The sequence below is a fragment of the Capra hircus genome, chromosome 18 (genome assembly GCF_001704415.2).
Source record: "Capra hircus breed San Clemente chromosome 18, ASM170441v1, whole genome shotgun sequence".
In the NCBI taxonomy this organism is placed as follows: Eukaryota; Metazoa; Chordata; class Mammalia; order Artiodactyla; family Bovidae; genus Capra; species Capra hircus.
In genome coordinates this window covers 13,986,731-14,007,822 of record NC_030825.1, presented here as the reverse complement: position 1 = coordinate 14,007,822, position 21,092 = coordinate 13,986,731, and positions in this window count along the sequence as shown.

Sequence of the window (21,092 nt, the reverse complement as noted above, 5' to 3'; positions counted from 1 at the left end):
AATGATGGAGGAAGGACTGACTCAAGGGCTTCCAGGTCTGCTGGCACCCAGGACTCAGAACAAGTCACCACGCCTTTCTGGTCTCGGTTTGCAAAGCAAGAGCGTTGGGGGCAGGTGGTCCCTGAGCAGCCCTCTCTGGTGTCCAGCCTCTTTCTGTCAAGTGGGGATAATGGCACTAATCCTGAAGACTTCTTGCTGAAGGATGTAAAGGACTTACAGCCCAGCACTGACCCTGATAAAACAGCAGTCAGCGGCGCAGTAAATAGGAGGTTCCTTGATGCAGCAAAATTCCAGTTCCATCCCTGAGACTGGAGTGTGCTGAGTCCAGGAAACCCCCACACAGACCCTATGAGTTACAGGTGGCTGATGGGAAAGAACCCTTTCTCACACAAATCCCAGCCTTGGACTCAGAACCATCTGGCATTTCACTTCCAGTCCCCAGGCACTGCCTGCAGCCCACTGTGAGCCAGCACTGAGTGCTCAGAGGAGCCTGCAAGGGCCACAGTCTTCCAAAAATGAACCCTTATTCTGGGGAACCATCTGGCTTCCTGTGCTGAGGATAAAGGGAGAAAGAAGATCAAAGAGAAAGAAAAGGGAAGGAAGGAGGCGAGAAGGCGGGAGGGAGGGAGAAGAGGTGGCTAAGTGGGCAGGTTAACGCCCTGGGAGGAGGAGACTAGCCAGTCTGCCGAGAGAAAGGGCATGTGGAGATGGATGCGAAGTACATGTACTGTAGGACTGAAAGGAAGCCGTGTAGGGGCCGCGTGCGTTTGCTGAGCTGTGTTGGTTGGGAAAGGCAGGGGCTGGCTAAGGAGTCCTAAGTGATGCTCAGAGCTTCTGTGCCAGAGGGGGAATCCTGGTGCTGACATTAAGTGGCGCAGGTGGCAGTGAGCTCAGGCTGGAGAGGGGTGAGGGGGTGTGTGAAGCTCGGGGTGTCAGCCAAAACCCAGCTTGGGCACCCCATCGGGCTTCCTTTGGAAACCTCAGTTGAATTTACACAAAAAGACCTCACCCTCTTCAGGTGGCGTGAAGTCACCGCTTAATTCAAAGTGGGCGCTCACAAGGATCTGCTCTGTGGTGAGTCAAGACGGACCTGGTGGAGCACGCTGACCCACGGCAGGGCCAGAGTGGTGACATCAGCACATCTGCCCCTCGGCGCCCTGGGGTGCGGGGAGAGGGGGGATTGGAGAACTAGCCTGGGCGTGGCTACACCATAGTGCTGGGTGCAAGGGCGGAAGGCAGATTCAGGTTCCAGAAGCCTGTCTCGTCGATAGAGCCATCCCAAGTGTGGGGACTTAACGTGGAGATGAGGGTCAGAAGGGGGGTGGCGTCTTCTGCATTCGCAGGGCTGATGTTTACTGGGGGGCCAGAGTGGGAGTGCAATTCACCAGGCTCAGGTGGTCTCACACCTGCCTTCACTTTAGACCGTCTGGGGAGCTTTGTAAACGCGGCGTGTGCCTTGGGCTGTTCCTACTTGCTGTCCTTACATCGTGATTGTTGGTTTGCCGGTCCGTAGCCCCCATCAGACTGTAAATCCTGTCTTGTCCTCTGTCTTGCGGGTGGACTCAGGGCTGGCCCCCCGAGGAGGCCTTGGCACATTGCTGAGTGTGTGAGTGAGTGAGAGATTCTCTGGCTAGGTCCTACCGGGGAAGTGGCTCATGGAAGGACAAGCAGAGAAGCCGCCCCTTCTAGCCCTGGTTCCGCCATATTCAGGCCGCCAGGCAGGGAACCAGCCCTTTGCAGCCCCGGCCCAAGTTCCGGGGTCCAGTCCACTCTGGCTGCACTCACTGCCCCGTGGCAGCTGCTGCAGAGGGGGTCGTCCTCACAGGGACATGCGGTGTCCTCCCGGTTTCCTTAGACTTCAATGGGCCTGGGTGGTCCCACTATTACTCAGCCCTCAGGGCATCTCAGCTCTGAAGATAATTCCTGAACCCAAGAGGCCCCGCTCGGGGCTCCCCTGCACTTTGGGAGCCCACCTTCATGCGAGGGTAGCCCAACCAGGTTTTCATTTTCAAGGGGTCCCCTCCCCTCCACCTCTCCCACCTCCAGCTGAGACAGATGCTTGGCCCTGTTGTCAGGGTTGGGCTGACACCCGGACAGCCCCTACATCAGTGGGCCCCGTGTCCTCTCTGTTCCGCCTTGAAGTCAATGGGGCTCTGTGCGCTGCTGAGCAGGCCGCTGTGGAGGTGAAGACGCTGGCTCCGGCGGTTCTGGGCAGGATGGAGGGCAGGGTGCCAGAGTCTCTCGGGAAAACTGGGGGATGGAGTGTGCCTCCTCCCATGTGAGGGGTCTGGAGAAGCGTCAGATAGCCCGCTGACACCCTGGACTCAGAGCCGGCTCAGCCTGGAGGACTGCCCCCAGGGCAGGTAAGGCCTCAGGCCTCAGAGCCTCTGGTGAAGGTCACACCTTTCCACGCCTTCCCAGTCTGAAGGGACTTGCAATCTGCCGCTAGTTGGATTTGAGTTTGGGTGTCTTTCTGTGGCCTCTAAGAATTGCACGGTGAGGCCACCTAGCCTGGGGCTGGCAGGAGACCTGACCGTCCGCCCAGCCAAGGCTTTGGGCCTGTGGGTGATCCAGCTGCTTGCATCCCGAGGGCAGGTGGCTTGGGGCTAGAGAAGAAGGAAGCCCAGGTGCCATGTTACTGCAAACACTCTCATGTCAGCCAGGGCAAGGGACGCGGCTCGGAGGAAAGGCAGCTTGTCCTTCAGCGGAAGTCGAGCCAGCCGTACATCTGCCACCTGGGCGTGTCTCTAAACGTCTCAGTCCCCCAGCATGTAGATGGAGGAGGGAGAGACACAGGGCAGAGAAAGCACAGAGAAAATGGGTGTGGGACACAAGCACAGAGCATACAACTGTAAAATGCACTAACCCATCCAGTCACTCATCACACATTTCGTGAGCGTCTGATCTGTGTGCAGAGCTACGCTAGGTCTGCAGCAGAGAGCAGAAAAGCAGTAGTTTCTTCCCTCAGGAGTGTCCCAGAACAGGGGATTGGATGGGGCAGGAACCTGGTATCAGGCATTTGCTTACTCCCTGCGGGACCCGAGGAAGGGGGTTGGACCTTTCTGAGCCTCTGTTTCTTCGTCTTGGAGGTGTCCTGATGGTCCAAGGCCTCGAGCAGGGGCTGGCCCAGGCTGAGCCCTGGAGACAGCAGAGGCGTGGCGATGGCCGCAGGAGCTGTGTGCCCGGCTGCCCCACACTGAGCCCCCGAGACTGCCTGGGAGCTGACTGGACACCCCCCGCTGCCACATCCCTGTTCTCACCTCCCTCGCAGCGCTCCTCCCATGGCTGTGGGTGCCATGCTGGTCCTGTGCAGAGCCTGTGCATGACCCTCACACTGTTCACATGTTGACCCTCAACTTCAGGCAAAGAGCAGGCACATGATAGATCCACGGGCATGCCCTCCCCCAGCCCTCTGAACCCCCATCCTGTTGTTATTTTCCTAGCGTGCCAAGATTTATTTTTAAAATGTATTTATTTTTGTCTGCGCCGGGTCTTCCTTCTGCGGGCTTCCTCTAGTTGTCGGGGGCCCGGGCTGCTCTTCCTTGCAGGGCTTCTCACTGCAGGGGCTTCTCTCGTTGAGGCTCATGGATTTAGTTTCCCCACAGCACGTGGGGTCTTCCTGGACCAGGGATCAAACCCGTGTCCTCTGCTCTGGCAGGCGGATTCTTAACTACTGAGCTACAAGGAAAGACCCTACAGATAGTAGCTACCCAGTAAGTGCTCCACCGGATCAAGGCATAACTTTGTGATGCTTAGTGAAATCTCTGAACAGAATGGTTATTGGAAGCACAGGGCCACTAAGAGAGATCAGCATTCAGCGCAGAGGACAAGCTGCCTGAGAGTCAGGCCACCAGGCAGCCTGCTCCCTGTCCCTCTGCTTCCGTCCGTGGGACTCTGCCAGTTACTGAACCTCGATCCGCCTTAGCTAGCACAGAAGTAGAACGGGAACAACAGTGAGATGCCCTGGTGAGATGCCCTGGTGAGATGCTGGTGAGATGCTGGTGAGAAAACTGGATGCAGATTGGTTAGCTCCTGGCACGTGGGGCACGCTGCTGTTGCTGACGGGTGTTACAACCACTCCATAGGCTGACGCTGGGCTGAGGGGGAAGAGACGGTCCTCCTGCCAGATGCGCATTGTCCTGTCCTCTGGTCGTAACCGGCATTGCTCTCTGTGTCTCCGTCTGACTCGGAATCCAGGCTGGACGCATCCACACCGGTGATGGACCTCAGACCACAGCGTATTTAGTCTGCTGCTTAGCTCACGAGCAATGTGACTTCCATACTTGCTGCAGAGGCCCTCCGCGACCCCACGCACCCTCCAGAGCGGGGATCTGGCCTGGGTTCAGATCCCAAGACTGCGATGTCCACGCACAGGCCTGTGTTGACGGAGCACCCACTGCTTGCTCTATGGCCTGGTCCACCGTTCCCTGTTCCCGGGCGGCCTGGAGGAACCCCCACCCTCTACCTGGCTGCATCTGGGACTCATTGGTGCCGTCACGACAGTTTGTTTATGTGTAATTTCTGGCTGAGACTTGAAAGTCGAACTACCGCTCCGTTCTCTAAACAGCCACTACTGTTATACAAAAAGCAGGCCATCCCTGGCTTGGATGTCGGACTGAAATATCTCCTCCTGGCACCCCTTGTGAGGGGAATCAAAGGGCTCGTTTACTCCCAAGTGGAAACCATGAAGCTCAGGCTCCCATGGGGCCGGCTGGTCACGCAGAGAAGCTTGAGGGTCCACAGGTCTGTTTACAGAGACGCGCTCTCCGTTGGAAGTCCCAGGTTCTGGACGCGGGGTCCTCCAGCAGGGGACGGGAACATCGCGGAAGGCGCGGGTCCGCGGTCTCCCGTGCAGCCTCAGAGGCCGCCCTCCTGCTCTGTCCCCCTGCTCCGTCCTCCAGGGAGGCGCCGGGCCTTCACAGAGAGTCTCCTTTGTTTCTCCCAGGCGTGTTTCATGAGGCCGGGAGTTCTGGCCTCTGGCCGCCCCGGTGGGTCAGCGGGTTTTAGGACCAAGATTTGGACCACTGAAGTGCTGATCCGTTCGGCATGAGGGCAGGGCTACAGCCCTCACCCAGGGAGGCTGGTGCTGCCCCCTACCCCCAACCTGCAAGCTCAGGCTCTGCAAGGCAGCCCTGCCGTGGCTGACTATCAGAACAGGTCCGGCTGGGGGAACTCAGATGCGGCCCCCAGCTTGGAGTTCATGCAGTTGTGCCTCCAAGGAGAGGAAGGAAGGGAGGGCCTGGTGACCGCAGGGCCTCTGTTCCTTCTCACTGTGGGACAGGAGGGTCCGGAGGACATCCGTCTGACAGCTCTGGGGGCTGGGGGGGATGACGACTATGGGAAGCCTCACAGATAACATGCAATCACTTCCGAAATGAGGTCAGGCGCCCCCTCCGCGCCACCAGCCTCCTGTCTGGTGTGCATCCATGCAGAGTCTAACTCTTCCTACGAGCTGGTGTCAGGTTGCTGCCCTGAATAAGTGCCCCGCACCTCCGGCTTCACAGAGGTTTAGTCCCTCAGTCTGGAGGCCAGAAGCCCAGGGTCAAGGTGTCGGCAGGCTGCAACCCCTCTGAGGGCTCCAGAGGTGGACCCTCTCTCTGCCTTCCTGTGCAACCGGCGCCCTCGGACTCCTGGGCTCGTGACTGTATCGCTCCAGTCTCTCTCTGCCTCTGCTTCACGTGTGATCTTCCCCGTGAGTCTGCGTCCAAATGGCCCTGTTTTTCAGGACACCAGCCATTGGCCCAATTTCCAGATAAAATCACGCTCACAGCTTCTGGGAGGTCAGGACATAAATGTACCTTTCCAGGGGACACAGTTAAACCCAGAACAGAGCTAGTCTCCACAGGGGCCCTTTTTGCTTTGATGTCTCAGTTTTCTCATCTGTAAAATGGGGATAATAGTCCCACCTTCTTCACTGGGCCCATGTGAGGATTAAGTTGATGAGATGGAGAGATGCAGAGTGCCGAGCGTGGTGTTGACACGGCAATAAGATGTAAAGCATCCTGTTCCTACTCTGATCATCAGCCACGGACTCCCAAAACCACTGTGGAAGGTACTTCTCACGCCTCAGTGGTCTGCAGTCACTCTCAGAATACAGTCCCCATGGCCCCCAGGCCTCATCCTGCTCACTGGCCCAGGCGTGTGGGCCGTGGCTTCCTCCCCATGTTGCGCTGGCCACTGCCTCAGGACTTTCTCGCATCCATCATCCATCCTGCTGCCTGGAACGCCCTTCCCAAGCTCCCTCAGGGCTGGGCTTCTCCCCAGCTCCTTGACCTTCCTGTCCAAAGCTGGCGTGCCCTCTGGGGTCAAGCTCAGGCACAGCATCTTGTCATGTGGCTGCCACTTTGCTTTCTTCACAATGTTAGCGCAGTATGTCACCTTATGCAGGTTGTTAGCTGAATGCATCCAGGACACAAACCCCATGAGGGCAGGGACCTTGTTCCTCCCTTGGTGCAACTGGCCCTCCGCAGCCTTGAATGACCCAAGCCCCTCATCGCAGTGGGTGTTTTATTGCTGGAGGGGGGCCTCTGTCTGGGGGTCCACGATGAAAACCGGACCACGAGAGAGCTTGGTGTGGCGCACTCAGCCTTGTGTTTCCTCTTCTGCTTATTTCTACTGAAGTCTTTATTTTGAAAAAAATTGTTGGGGCCAGCCATAGAAAAATTGCCAGATATTACAACGAACTTCCATATGCCTGTCACCCACTGTCGATATTTAGCATATTTCCTGTTTCACTGCTTCTCTTACGGTCAACATCACGATCGTTACTCGTTTATTTTTGCTGAACTCTTTGACAGTAACTTGTGGCGGCTGTGTCCCTTTTTGCCCCTGAGTGCCACAACACTGGCCCTTTAGGAACAGGGACATTATCCTACACACCCACGTGGTCACGGAGCCTGAGGAAACTTTCATGTTCAGATCTCGATCTTTGTCCAATACAGTCTTTGACCTGGAACCACACAGTGCGTTCAGCGTGAGGCCTCGTGAGTCTCCTTTAGTCTGGCATGCGCCTCAGCCTTTGCCTTTCCTTTCTTCACCATTGTGCTGACCTGCCCTTTGGTATTCTGCTCCTCTACTCACGTATTTTTAGACGGAATTCAACTGAGCTTATGCATTTTGGGAAACCCAAGGGTTTTAGGAGGGCTTCCCTCGTGGCTCAGATGGTAAAGAACCTGCCTGCAATGTGGGAGACCCGGGTTCGATCCCTGGGTTGAGAAGATCCCCTGGAGGAGGGCATGACAACCCACTCCAGTGTTCTTGCCTGGTGAGTCCCATGGACAGAGAAGCCTGGCAGGCTCCTGGAGCCCATGGAGTCACAAAGAGTTAGAGACAGCTGAGTGACGAAGCAGACACAAGGGTTTTAGAGATGGGAGTGTTTTCCATTATCAAAAAATACTTCACCTTTTAAAAAAATGAGTACATTTGGCAACACCAGGCCTGAATTCCACATGGCATGAGCGTCTAGTCATAGAAGCTGTGTGTGTGTGACCCTACCATGAACCCTGCATGTGCCCCTCCCTGCTATGTGCCTCAGAGAACAGTAACCGAGGAAATGTCTCCCAAGTGGTGGAACCCGGGAGATTGCTCCTTTCCCTCTTACTCCATGGAAAACTATAAATAGGTGCTCCATCACTGGAGGGGAAAGCCTCGCAGAGGACACGCCATAAACAAGGATGGCTGGCATGCTGCGGGGATGTGTGCAACAGCAGAGGAAACAGGCAATGAAATGCTGCTTCTGAGAAGTGTCTTGTCCATCAGGGGTTTATCAGCAGCTGCGATCTTTCTCAGGAAGTCAGATGCTGACAGCTCTCTGTGACGGGACCATCGGTCTCAGGGAAGATCAGGCCTCCATGGGCAGCTATGGGTCTTGGTTAGGATGGGCCGCCACCCCAGCCATGTCTTTCTAGGACCTCAGCTCACCTCCTAAATCAGAGCTGTTGTTCCCCGAGTTCAGACAAGTTCATGCTCAGCACTGAGCAACCAGCAGGTGCAATGTTCGTATTTGTTATTGCTGTTCACTCAGTTGTGTCCGACTCTTTGCAACCCCATGGACTGCAGCATGCCAGGCTTCCCTGTCCTTCACTATTTCCCGGAGTTTGCTCAAACTTGTGTCCATTAAGTTGGTGATGCCATTCAACCATCTTGTTTTCTGTCCTCCCCTTCTCCTCCTGCCTTCATTCTTTCCCAGCATCAAGGTCCTTTCCAATGAGTCAGATCTTCACATCAGGTGGCAAAGTACTGGAGCTTCAGCTTCAGCATCAGTCCTTCCAGTGAATATTCAGGGTTAATTTTCCTTAAGGATTGACTGGTTTAATCTTGCCGTCCAAGGGACTCTCAAGAGTCTTCTCCAGCATCACAGTTTGAAAGCATCAATTCTTTGGCGCCTAGAAGTTTTTATTGTCTAGTTCTCACATCCATACCTGACTACTGGGAAAACCATAGCTTTGACTATACGGACCTTTGTCAGCAATGTCTCTGCTTTTTAATATGCTATCTAGGTTTGTCATAGCTTTCCTTCCAAGGAGTAAGCGTCTTTTAATTTCATGGCTGCAATCACCATCTGCTGTGATTTTGGAGCCCAAGAGAAGAAAGTCTGTCACTGTTTCCATTGTTTGCCCATCTATTTGCCATGAAGTGATGGGACCAGATGCTATGATCTTAGTTTTTTGAATTGAGTTTTAAGCCAGATTTTTCACTCTTGTCTTTCACCTTCAGCAAGAAGATCTTTAGCTCTTCACCTTCTGCCATAAGGTTGGTATCATCTGCATAGCTGAGGTTATTGATTTTTCTCAGAAATCTTGATTCCAGCTTGTGCTTCATTCAGTTTGGCATTATGTGTGATGTATTCTGCATATAAGTTAAATAAACAGGGTGATGATATACAGCCTTGACATACTTCTTTCCCAATTTGAACCAGTCCATTGTTCCATGTCTGGTTCTAACCGTTGCTTCTTGACCTGCATGCAGGTTTCGCAGGAGGCAGGTAAGGTGGTCTGGTATTTTCATCTCTTTAGGAATTTTCCACAGTTTGTTGTGATCCATACATATAGTCAAAGGCTTTAGCATAGTCAATGAGGCAGATGTTCTTTTGGAATTCTCTTGGTTTTTCTATGATCCAGAAGATGTTGGCAATTTGGTCTCTGGTTCCTCTCTGCCTTTTCTGAATCTGGCTTGTATATCTGGAAGTTCTCGGTTCACGTACTCTTAAAGCCTAGTGTGAAGGATTTTGAGCATTACCTTGCTAGCATGTGAAATTGAGGGCAATTGTGCGGTAGTGTGAGCATTCTTTGGCATTGCCCTTCTTTGGGATTGGAATGAAAGCTCACCTTTTCTAGTCTTGTGGCTACTTCTGAGTTTTCCAAATTTGCTGACATATTGAGCGCAGCACTTTAATAGCATCATCTTTCAGGATTTGAAATAGCTCTGTTGGAATTCCATCACCTCCACTAGCTTTGTTCTTCGTGTTGCTTCCTAAAGCCCACTTGACTTCACACTGCAGGATGTCTGACTCTAGGTGAGACTCTAGGTGAGACCATCATGGTGTGGTGTTCGTATACTTTGCAGAAATACATAACTTATTGAATAAATGCAAAGTAACTGTTTTTGTTCTTCTCCGCTAACTCTCTGACTTGGTCTCCACAGCAGTGTTTCTCCACCTTCTTAGATGAATGTCACCTTTGGAGAGACATGCCCCACTCATGGGCTGATTCCTGTGCCCACTCCCCCAAAGGCCTGTGAGACTGTGTTCTCATTAATAATCACAATCCCATCTGAAACTCCATGGACCTAAAGTGTCTTCTCACTCTGTATTTTCAAGTTCTGTGTAAAAAACTTCCTACTCATAATTTTTTAATATTCCAAGATGGAGAGATCCTTTCTAGTCTTTATCACTACCACTGGTATTTGTGGTTGCCACCCCCTAACAGGGGAGAAAAAGACACCTCTCCCCAGACCATTTCCAACTTAAGGCTTTAGGATGGAGACCCTATTGGGGAAGTACCTGGCCGCAGATGACTCAACACTGTGGTCACTGTTCTGGAATCTTCACTAGGAGCCTGGTCTCAAGACCTAAAGAAACCAGTCTCCTTTTAGGTAGGGCATGGCCCCAGATGTCCCGGAGGCTCCAAATCCCACGTCCTCTCCCATGGAAGCAATGCTGACCCGTGGAAAGGGAAAACAGAAAACCAAGAGCGCCAGCCACCAAATATGCCCAACTTCAGAGGAAATCTTGAGTGTTCTTAAAAAGCAAACAGCACAAAAGGCATTTGGGGTGAACCAGGCTGTTTATCCCCATATCCACAATGTGTTTGCTGATAAAGATCTTACTTGGAAACTTTCTTTTGCAGAGATTAGGACTAATTTTCCAGTTAATAATTATAGGTATTAGAAAACTGTCAGCTGATCTGGCTACAAGACAACACAGGAAGTGTTTCCTCTTCATTTTTAGTCATAGTAATAACAGTATCAACCAGTTTTAAGCAAGATCAAATAGAATAGCTGATTTGGATTATTCAACATAATGGCCCAATGTGCTAAATTAAGTGTGAAATCTTCTAATTTTATTCAGGCATATAAATAAAGTTTTTATGCCTAAGTGCATTCAACGGCATGTTTTCAACTAGCTTTAAATAGCTTTTCAACCTAGTTAAGAGAGTTTGGAATGCAGATTCTGGGGCCAGAGGCTTGGTTCAAATCTTGCCTCTGCCACTTCCTGCCTGAATCAGCGTCAAGTGTTACTCACTCTCTCTGTGCCCCAGTTTGCTCCACTGAACAAAGGGAATAATGATCATAGCACCCACAACATAGGTTGGGAGGCTAAGTGGGTTAATTTACAAAATCTCTTAGTTCAGTTCTTGGCACATGGAAAAGATATAGTGGAAGTTAGAGAAGGTGGTGGTGGCGATGACGGTGATGTTGATAATGGTGATGATCACGGTGATGGCGGTGATAGTGAAGATGATGGTGATGGTGACGATGATGGTAATGATGGTGATGATAATGGTGAAGATAATGGTGATGATGATGGTGATGACAGTGGTGATGATAAGGGTAATGATGGTGGTGCTTATGATGGTTATAATGGTGGTGATGATGGTGATTCCATTAATGTACACTGTATACTTGACACCTCTGAGTGCCGTACTAGTATAATACATACAGATTTGGTTAATAGAACCGTTATTGTCCCTCTTTTCTGATGAAAATAGAAGAGGTTTAGGAAAGTTAAGTAACAGGAGAGACTCTGGACCCAGGCCTCCCAAATGAATGGGGGTGTGAAGATGGACTGGACATGTTTTCTGCCTCAAGGGGCCCATCCCTCCTCCTTACCGTCTGACAGGCAGAAGGGTACACTGTTCTAGCACTGACATTGGAGAACAGCAGGTGTCACCTGACCCTCAGAGGCACCTGTCCCCTGGTTGGGGCAGACACTGTCACATCCGTATGGTTAAGGATAAATTGACACTCAGAGAGGTTATGTGGCTCATTCAAGGTCACACAACTGGACTTGAGAGGGCCTCCCGACTTTGATGTTCTGGCTAACGCTGTCCATGCAGCCATGTCTCTCCCCTTCCCACCCCCCCCCGACTTGGGGGGCTGCATAGGCCCTGCCCAGCAGGACAGTCACGATGACCCAGGCACACAGAGTGGGAAAGGCTGCCATGCCTGGCTGAGTTAGGATGACAGCTGGACACCGGGCTCACTCACTTGGCCTTTATGCAAGCATAGTTAGCAGTTGTTTGAAGTGGGGCAGAGACCAGACTATAGGCAGAAACAGAGGGGGCAGTTACTGTGTAAAAAAAAAGACTGCTGGATGGGGAGCTGGGACTGAAGCCAGGGATTCTCCCAACAGGTCACATGCTGAGCTCAAGCGTCTTGCCCCAGACCACACAGCCAGACTGTGATGGGTCAGACTCATCACAGGCTCATCTGACGGCAAGGTTAATGGTCTGACTTTGAAGGAGACCCATGGCTTGAGGCAGAAAGTCCAGGAAATCTACATAAAATGGTCTCACGACCTATGGTTGTCAGATGCTGGTGGTTAACACTGGCTCTGGGATGACCAGCTCTATCTACACGTTTGTGTCCTAACTTAAGTCTGTCTACCCACTGATGATTTACTGTTTGGCTTACCTGAGAGGGCCAGTTGTCAGCTATCACCTCTAGTCTCTGCTCAAAGCTTTGCTTATTTAACTGAGAGTTGCTGTCCCACACAGTGGCTCTTAACACATCTTGCTTCCTAAGGCTAATTGTCGTTAGTCTTCTCACGATGCCTTTGATTGTCCTATGTGTTCCTTATAAGATCAGGGTTTTTTTCTGTCATGTGTGTGTCTATCCCCACCGCCTCCCTCTCTCTTTCCCTCTCTCCCCAGCCTTCTTCTGCAAAAAATTGGGAGACACTTGTTAAATAAACAAATCAATAGGTGCACATCCCCAGTCTGCAAAGGCACCATCAACCTTAGATTAGTCCTTGACATCTGAGACTCAGATCCACCCAGGTATTGCAGAATCCAATTGTGAAATTGGTTTTGTTTCTTCACTTGGAATGCAACCCATGCTTGTTAAATCAGTGAATCACTGATTCAGTTCTTTCAGAACTGATTCTGAAAGATTTTTGGCTATTCTAACATTCAGACCAACTTCTAAAAATAAAGATTTGGTATCCCTAAAGATGATCAAGGATAGAGTTCACATATAAATATTTTTAAAGAGGCAACAAGCTGGCAGTGTTCAAAGACTCTTTGTAGAAGTACACTGAGGACTCAAAGAGCTGTCCAAATGGTTAGATTCCCTCTTACGGGCCAACACTTTAGTAATAATAACAGTCAAAGTATTTTTAAATCCATGGTGTATTGAGAGTGCATTCTTCGTATTTAGTCCATCATGGCTTATACAGATCACCCACAGTGCTCCTAACAGCGTACAGATAAGGAAACATGTTGAAAGCATGTGGAAGTTTGCCCCAAATCAGGTGGTCATTGAACGCTAGGGTCAGGATCTGAATACAGGTGTGTCAGGCTCTGAAACCCAGGCCACATTCAATCCACACTCACATCTGTTATCTAACTGGATGTGTGTCCTCATGAGTGAGTGAGAGGTGGTCATGTGGGGAGGGGAGGGGAAAACGCCAGTGTGGCTGGAAGAGGGGGTACGGTGGGCGTGGAGGGCCAAGGGGAGGAGGTGGAAAGTTACACAGAGGCCATGGTCTCCACTCTGCTCATCAAGTCTGTGGGGAGCCTTGAGGAATGTAGGTAATCCCACCCCAGATCAATTAGCTTACAACATGGTGGGGGGTGGGACTCCCAGATAAATGTCAGTGTTTTTTCAAAAGTCCCCAAGGGGGTTCTCACGTGTGGCTGGGGGAAGATCCACTGGGGTAGATCATGAAGGGCTGCATTGGCCACGGTTATGAGGGTTCCTGACTTAGTCTGTCCTGAGATACACTTTTGTTTACAACTCTACTCCCAGGGAATTTCCTTTGTCCCATATCCAGGCTGGAAGCAGGGGGCTGCCACACAGGGTCCAGGCAGAGTGGAGGGCTGAGGGCTGAGTGACACCCGACAATGTCTTCCTGGTCAACTTGAGAAGCAGCATAAACAAACCATGAAACTTAGCTTCTCCTCCGCCTCGGGACTCTTGGTTGGCTGCCACGGAATTGTCAGCCTCTTAGAAAGTGTCTATCAGCTCTCAGAGGCCATGGGAACACAGAAGGCACACACAGCTCCAGCCCAGAGCCTTCTCCCACCGGACCCAGCAGCGCAAAGCAGCCCACCCCTTGGCCACCTGGTCTACCAGGGGGGCTCTCTGGGAACCCTGGGCCCCAACCTGAAGGCTGCAGCAGGGCAGGGGTGGGGTTTGGTCAGAGCTGTGTTAATTTCTTTATGAGTTTCCCTGGGGGTTACAATCAACAGGCGAGGGGGAAACCCCACACTTCCAAAGCAGCTGGCTCCTAGATGCTAATCTCGGCAGTTTTCCCCCACAAGCTAACCCACGCCAGGGAGAAGCTCCCCTCTGACACTGAGATCCCCACGGAAATTCAGTTCCCTTAGAACAGTAACCCCTTTCCTCTTCCCAGGAATCCCTTTTCCCTAGAAGAGGATTTTCACAATAAGCCAAGGTGTTCAGGGATCTCGTTAAAGCATAACTTCATCATTGGACTTGTGGGAAAGTAAAAACATCACCAAAATATAAACCTGGTCACTAAATATTCACCGTAATGAAATTAAAGAAGCCCTCAAGTATCAGCTCTGTGCTTCCACGTTAACCCCTGACATTCTACACACTGACATTCAGTGCTTATTTGATTGCTGTGAAACTAGAGCATTTACTGACTTTTGCGCAACGTGACGGTAAATGCAGGGAAACACCAAGCATTGCAAGGAATGTTCGTTCCCTGTAGTCTACCAGTTCCATCAGTAAGATTTTATAACACAGGGAAGCAACATCAGACTTTTAAACTCAAATGTTCAAGGATGTTGTCTGCATGGTTACCTAAGTACCAATATCTGGAAAATATCTAAATGTCTTAGAACAGGGGTTGGGGTGCTTTTGCTTAAAGGGCCAGATAGTGAATATTTTTGGCTCTGCAGGCCACACGCTTACAGTGTCTGTCACAGCTCCTCAATTCTGCCAGGGTGGCACAAAAGTGGCCACAGGCCACACATAGACAAGCAAGCCTGACTGCGTTCCAAGGAAACGATTTACAAAATCAGGTAGCAGCTTCTGTGGTAGAGAACATGGTTATCCAATTCTGAAACAATAGAATACAATAGGCTATTTAACAGCTAAATGAAGAGCCTGTAGAAACTTGGGAACGTGTAAATGATGGAATATTAATGTAAAAAGGCAGAAAAACACATGGTCAGCTGCAATCATAAATAGCGTGTGTACAGAAGGGAGAAGGCTGAAAGGGGGTGTGTCAATGAAAAGAGAGTGGAGATGGGGGTGATGGGGACCTGTCTCAGACGGTGTCTGCAGACGTGTCCTGAGCCACCAGGACAGAAGGCTAGGGTGCTGGCCTGTGGCCAGCTGGCTTTCGCATATTCATCTACTGCCCTGGACAGATACCATCTTTCATCCACTTAGCTATTTGTGAATTTATGTAAAACTGTCTACTCACCAACAGTGAACTGTCTACTATTGAGAGTTTCTGACCCGGGAACATGTGAACAGGTGTGATGAGGGTAGGTGGGCAGGGGTCAGCCTGGGGAGTCCTGCTGAGGAGCCCGATCACCCCACTCCGCAGCTGCAGTCCCTGAGAAGCCATAGGCGGGTCTGAGAACAACCTTCCCACTGTGCCTTGCAGAGGCTGCAGACCTGGAGGGAGGTGATGGTGGTCTGTCCACCTGGGCCCACCTGAGACAAATGGGTAGGGAGAGAGCCGGGCATGGTCTCCACCTGCCCCACAGAAGGCTGGAGTCTCCGATGGGCACAGGAGACCCATGACCTCCACCTCTGTGCCACCGGCCAGCCCTCCCATAGGCCCCATCTTGTGGACTGTCAGGTTCAGATCCAGATTCTGTTCAGGTTCAGGTTTATGTCTGAGAACAGGCCAAAGGGCTGCATGTGAAACTCCAGGTGTCCGCCCTGCAGATGTTTCCTGAGCAGTTTGGGAATTTGGAATCGCTCAGAATAGCATTTGCCCATAAAACTGCCTAAAATGCAGTCCAAATGTCCGTAAAGAGTAACCAAATAGCTGTTTGTTGTTAGCTAGTTCTTGTACATCGAGCTTCCACTTTGGGCATGGATCTAGGGGTTCCGGTCACATTGGGGTGACGTCAGAGGTGCTTCCCGGGCACCTCAGGGTCTGGTTTATCCTGAAGCCCACAGTCACTTGGCAGAGTGTCCCCTTTGGCCTTGACAGCTGGCCAGGACACATGGGGGAAGCCCCAGGAGCCTGCCTTAGACATTTTCCTTTAGGTAAAGTCCTGAAAGCGTTGCTCAGGGTCCAAGCTGGCTCATAAAAGATTTGCCAAACGACGGAACAAAGGCGCTTCAGCAGAAGGTGCAGTCACCCCCGGAAGCCTCCCCGGAGCCTGGGCAGGCCTCGGTGCTGCTCCTGCTGTGGTGAAGCACACCCGACACAGGCCCCCACTTCTCCTGCGCGTTTGCTTCAGTGACCATCTCCCCGGCTGCTTGGGGACATTTTCACGACAGTGTACATGCTGTTTCTAAGTTGTGGACTCTTTGTGACCCCATGGCCTACAGCACACCAGGCTTCCCTGTCCTCCACTATCTCCCAGAGTTTGCTCAAATTCAGGTCCACTGACTTGGGGGTTGGCATGCTGTCTAGATGTTTCAGAGGCAGGGGTAGGGGCACCGGGGTGACAGGCAGTCACAGAGAGCAGCCCATGGTGGGGAGAAGCGCATCCTCAGGTCACGTGTCCCCTTCCTCGGTCCGTTCTTTGGTCTGACTCTTACCGACTTCCTGCCTTGTGCAGGGCACTGCTCTAGGGCCTGGACAAAATACATGGACGTTCCTACCTCCCATAAGCCTACAGCCTAGTGGAGGGAAGGCTCCCTAGACCCATTAACGGGCCTTTTCATTAGTGTTGGTGGGGCAAGTGCTCTAGGGAGATCCAGCGAGTGAGGAGACAGGGCAGGGCAGGGGGCAGGGTGGACAGGGACAGCCTCTCTGAGCAGTGACACTCAGCAGAGACCTGGGCAAATTGGATGCGCCTCCCACGCCCTTAAGAGGTGGGCCAGCACGTGCAGAGGTGCTGTGGCAGGCAGGCCTCACGCGTCTGAGGACTAGAAGGCCAGTGGGCCTGGAGTGCGGCCAGGAGAGAGAGTGCCTCTGAACTTGCAGCTTTCCGACATTTTCATGGGTGTGTCCAGCTCTGTTATTGTTGCTGTTCAGCTGCTCAGTTGTGTCCGACTCTGTGACCCCATGAACTGCAGCCTGCCAGGCCTCCCTGTCCATCACCAACTCCCGGAGCTTGCTCAAACTCATGTCCATTGAGTCGGTGATGCCATCCAACCATCTCATCCTGTTCACCTCCTTCTCCTCCTGCCCTCAATCTTTCCCAGCATCTGGATCTTTTCCAAGGACTCAGCTCTTCACATCAGGTGGACAAAGTGCTGGAGCTTCAACTTCAGCATCAATCATTCCAGAGAATATTCAGAGTTGGTTTCCTTTAGGATTGACTGGCTTGATCTCCATGCTGTCCAGGGGACTCTCAAGAGTCTTCTCAAGCACCACAGGTCAAAAGCATCAATTCTACAATGCTCAGCTTTCTTTATGGTCTAACTTCACATCTGTACATGACTACTGGAAAAACTATAGCTCTGACTATATGGATTTTGTCACCAAAGTGATGTCTCTGCTTTTAAATATGTTGTCTAGGTTGGTCATAGCTTTTCTTCCAAGGAACAGGCATCTTTTAATTTCATGGCTGGAGTCACCGTCCGCAGTGATTTTGGAGCCCAAGAGAACAAAGTCTGTCACTATTTCCATTGTTTCCTCATCTCTTTGCCATGAAGTGTTGGGACCAGATGCCATGATCTTCATTTTTTTAAAGTTGAGTTTTAAGCCAGCTTTTTCGCTCCTCTTTCACCCTCATCCAGAGGCTCTTTAGTTCCTCTGTAGCCATGATTAAGTGTCTCCAGGGGAAACGGGGCTCCTCAGGGGCCTCGGTGTCCCCACGTGGAGGGTGGCACTAGGCGCCCCGCCCAGCCTGACTGTGGTGCCCGGGGGAGCTCCATGGCGACTGCCCTGCCGTGCGCTGAGCCCGTGCCTTCAGCCACTCAGGGGGCGCCTGTCCAGAAAGGGGAGCAGCTGCGGGGAAATTTGAGGCTGCAATTGTGGGCTCATTTTTCACGGAGATCTGTGGTGACAGTCACGGCTCAGGGTCGGGAGCCACAGCCAACGTCCCACCCATGGCTCGCAGCCTGTCTCCACTGCTGGGAACCTGGGGATGAAGACAAGGGCACTCCTGGGGGTGGTCCATGTGCTCGAGGGAAGGACAGAGGGGGCCACACGATGGACAAGCCCCCCTCGTCCGTCGGCCCCTCTGCTGCATCCAAGTAGGAGGCAGGAACCTTTGACAGGAGAACCTGAAAGATGAGTCGCCACGGGACCATGCTGACAATCTGCTGGGGGCCTCTAACCCCCAGAAAAGGCTGCAGCCCAACAGGGGCCTCACCCCTAGGGTCCCAGGGGCCCCATCAATCAGGACAGAGGCCGGGGCACAGGGACGGGTCAGGCGGCTTTAGAGAAAGCCCCACATTGTTTTTGAAGGGCAACCTTTTGCATCCTGGGTTTCACCGGCTGTGTGGCCACCCGGCCAGTTTAGCATTTGCTGGGAGCTGGGGAAGACAGGAGGGAGGAACAGCCCTCCCGGGTGAAGGTAGCCTGTGGTCATGCCTTGGGGAGCCTAGGGAGGGGAAGGGGCACATTTTTATCCCATATTTGGTGATATGGTGGGCTTCAAGCTCTTCTCGCGCCCTCATTTGTCAGGACTTAATGAGAAACCCCAAAAGGATTTAGAAATTTCCCTTTCCCAAGGACAGGAAATAAATGGGAATGTTCTAGGGAATTAGGGGAAAACCCATCACAGGGAGAGACAGTAGCCTTTGTTGTCTGCGTTTGTGAGCATGCAAGTGTGAGTGTGAGTGTGTGAGAGTCTGGCTGTAAGGGGGTTAGTGTGTGTAAGGGTGTGTGTGTGTGTAAGAGCAAGGCCTCACCTCCAGGACTCATGTGCTGGGCCTTGAGGCCATGCCATTTTGAGAAGCTTAGTCTCTTTGGGGGTGTTCAGAACCTCACTCGTGACAACGATTCATTCTTTGAAGTTCTCAGCTTTGAATAAAGTTTACCTCTCATCAGGCGTTTAGATGGCGGAGTAAGCAGAGCATCGCAAGCAAGTGTAAATGCTGGTTAAACCGTGAGGACATGAGGAAAAAACAGATTACCGTGCGTCACGAGTACCCTCACTCATTTCTTCAATACGACTTGCAAATCTTTGAGGAGGGGTGGGAAGAAAGGCTCGGAGGCTCACATGGACACTAGCCGGGCCTCAGCATAAAATGGCTTGTCTCTGGAGCATACCCTCTGGGAGTGGGAGGCCTTGTGTCCAGTTGCTCACGGCCAGCCATTTATTCATTACTGTAAGGAGAAGCCATGTGAGCTGCAACTGGGAGATGGAAGTAGTTTCAGAGCAGTCAGGCCTCTGAGTAAAACAGGATTGCAAGTCCACCTTGCTCTTAGGATGGAGCCCACTCCCAGCTCAGCAGTCCCTTCAGGAGGCAGCATGGCCCCCAGATCCATGGGACACAGGACATGATGGGGTGGGGGACATCCTGCTTTCCTCTCATACAGATGGCGGCCTGCTCTCCTCATGTCCCACATTCATCTTCTGTCACTCAGCCGTGTCTCCTGGAATTCACGCTGCCTGACATGAGCAGAGCCTTGTTCTCTTTCAGTTCAGTTCAGTCGCTCAGTCGTGTCTGACTCTTTGCCCCCATGGACTGCAGCACACCAGGCCTCCCTGTCCATCACCAGCTCCCGGAGTTTACTCAAACTCATGTCCATTGAGTCGGTGATGCCATCCAACCATCTCATCCTCTGTTGTCCCCTTCTCCTTCCGCCTTAATCTTTCCCAGCATCAGGATCTTTTCAAATGAGTCAGTTCTTTGCATCAGGTGGCCAAAGTATTGGAGTTTCAGCTTAAACATCAGTCCTTCCAATGAACACCCAGGACTGATCTCCTTTAGGATGGAGTGGTTGGATTTCCTTGCAATCCAAGGGACTCTCAAGAGTCTTCTCCAGCACCACAGTTCAAAAGCATCAAAAGCGTCAATTCTTTGGTGCTCAGCTTTCTTCACAGTCCAACTCTCACATCCATACATGACCACTGGAAAAACCATAGCCTTGACTAGACGGACCTTTGTTGGCAAAGTGATGTCTCTGCTTTTGAATATGCCGTCTATGTTGGTCACAGCTTTCCTTCCAAGGAGCAAGTGTCTTTTCATTTCATGGTGCAGTCGCCATCTGCAGTGATTTGGGAGCCCAGGAAAGTATGAACGCAGGCCAGGCGTGCAGGGGAGGCAGCGCCTCTGGAGGCTCATAGGTCAAGAAGGCCGGAAATCTTGCATCCAGATCTCCTTGGGTTTTTTAGGACCACTCCTGTTACTGGACTCAGATAGAGGAAGCGGACACAGGGGGCCCAGTGGGCCAGGGGGGCCCTGCAGTGACCGTGGCCTGGACTGAGGGTCAGCTTGGATTTTCAGGTGGAGACAGTGTCCCCCACCCCATGCAAGGCTGCCCAGTGCTGGACAGGTGGGCAGGATGGACCCCAGGGGACCCGGCTGGAGGGAGGTCGGGGAGAGGGCTGAGCCCTGCTGGGCTCAGACAGATGCTTGTGGGGATTCTGGGATGGATGAGGAAGTCTGGTCCAGCTGTGGAGCAGGAAGTAGGCCAGCCAGGCCCTGGGGAGCCCTGCTATTTCAGGGTCAGGCGTGGACATGGCAGCCCAGGAGGGAAGCTGGAGGGCAGGGAGGGAACCAGGATAGCATGGGGGACAGGCAAGAACACTCTTTCTCTGAGAGCTCCCATCTGTGGGCCACCCCATGGGGACAGGGTGGGTTCCCCTTGTCCACTGTTATGTCCCCAGAACACACGAGGATGTGCAAGGTGGCAGCAGCTTCTGCTGAGTAGCTTCACTGGGCTGACATGGCTGCTGAGACAGGAGCCCTCCAGGACTGTGGGCTGCTGAGTATGCCGTGGGCCTCCAAGGAGCTGCGCTTCTCCAGCTCACACAGCAGAGACTCTGCCATCCGCCACCCACCACGTGTCTCATGGAGAGAGGGAAGATGAGACGTCCATCCATCTCCTGCATATGTGGCTCAGTGGCCGCCTCCCCAGGACCTTCCGTGGAGGGGCCCCACTTCTGCTTTGCATGCACTTTGCTCTCCCTTTTTTTTTTTTTTGCAAACTGCTTTTATCTTGTCATCAAAGAGACACAGTTGGCACTCCTGTGTCAATGCAGATAGAGCCTGCCCTTAGATCCCATCTCAAGGCTGCAGTCACAGACTAGGACAAATTAACAAAGCAAAATGTGTCTGGCCCGATAGCTGACTGCATGTGCAATGGAAAA